Below are 1636 nucleotides of genomic sequence, written 5' to 3' on the forward strand. Positions count from 1 at the left end.
TCCCAGCAATCGGGAGGCAGACACAGGCATCAGGATCTCTGTGAGTTCGAGGCCAGCCTGGTCTACAGAGCAAGTTCCAGGACAGCCTCCAAAACTACAGAGAAACCCTGTCTCAAAAAACAAAAAAACAAACAAAAAAATTAAAGTATCAGTTTGTCTTGAATCTGGGTCACCTGGATCAACTCATGTGAATCTTTTTAATAAGAGTAGCTGGAATCTTAATTGTGTAAATGTAAGGTGATTTGGTAGACAAATTATGAGTCAACTTGAATAGTGTCTTTATTTTGAAAATATAGATGTGTTTCGTTGAGAGAACTCTGTTTTAAGGTGTTCAAAATGAAATATATACTTGTGTTTATTTATTTTAATTTTTATTTTTGGCAGTTCTCCAACTTTGACACTCAGCAGGTTAGTTCTCAACCACATTGACTGTCTGTAGAGTTTGAATGTGGTAACAGGCACATAAGTTACCAATGTGTGCAGTTTGTTTGGTGAGTCCTCATTCTCATTACATTTTTCTGGACAAATGTACACGGATATGGTATGGAACATTCCTTATTCCTTGGCCCAGACGGCTTTATCTAGTATCAATGCACACATCTGGAGTCCCCATCTCCTTCATGGCAAATTTCCAGATTTCTATGGGTGCCTGAGGAGCATGCTTCTTGAAGCCCATGCCATGGATGCACTTGTGAATGCTGATAGTGTATTCTCGGGTCACCACCTCATTGATGGCAGAATGGCCCATCTTCTTCTCGCCACCTTTCTTTGTGGGAGCCATTCTGCCGGACCCAAGTTGGAAAGGAAGTGTGTGTGTGTGTGTGTGTGTGTGTGTGTGTGTGTGTGTGTGTGTTTTGTGTGTGAATGTATAATACTGAATGATACAGAAGATACATCGAGGGATTGGACCATTCACACCTTGCTGATGGTGATGTAAAATGGTAGAGCCTTTCTGAAAAGCAGATTGACACTTTCTTTAACACCAAAACTATTGCCAGGCAGTGCTGGCATCAACTTTAATCCCTGGAGGGGATTAAGCACCTGGAGGCAGAGGTTGACAGATCTCTGTGAGTTCAAGACCAGGCTGATCTACAAAACAGTTCCAGGGCAGTGAGGCCTGTTACACATAGAAATCCTGTCTCCAAAATTTACAAAGTTTTTTTCTATTTGTATAGTATTTGAAGATAGCATGATTTTAAAAGCGGAAAGCAAATGGAAGGTGCAACCATGTGGCAGTACAACTTTTTTGTACCTTGACTGGAACCTTGACTGATGGTAGATAAGAATGGCAAGATGGGTTGGAGAGATGACTCAGTAGTTAAGAGTTCTTGCTGCTCTTCTAGAGGACTCTGGGTTCTGTTGCCAGCACCTATATTAGGTGGTTCATAACTGTAACTCCACCTCCAGGGGATGTAACACCCTCTTCCAAAGAAACCCAGGTTCTGTGCCCAGCACAAACATTGAGCAGCTCACAACTGCTTATAACACTATCTCCAGGGGACCAGACTGCCTCTTTTGGCCTCTGTGGCATACGCTCACACAGACTTACACACATACAAATAAATAAACATTATTTAACCTTAACAAACAAATGAAAACCAACCAAACTGAAAGGCAATCATGGGCTGTCCAGATG

General features: G+C 41.8%; 1 pseudogene; it reads right to left on the reverse strand.

Moving 5' to 3' along the window:
- Window positions 1-409: 409 nt before the first annotated feature.
- LOC100762135 lies at window positions 410-802 on the reverse strand (annotated as a pseudogene).
- Between the last annotated feature and the right edge of the window lie 834 nt (window positions 803-1636).

This window comes from Cricetulus griseus, chromosome 2, assembly GCF_003668045.3.
Source record: "Cricetulus griseus strain 17A/GY chromosome 2, alternate assembly CriGri-PICRH-1.0, whole genome shotgun sequence".
Lineage (NCBI taxonomy): Eukaryota > Metazoa > Chordata > Mammalia > Rodentia > Cricetidae > Cricetulus > Cricetulus griseus.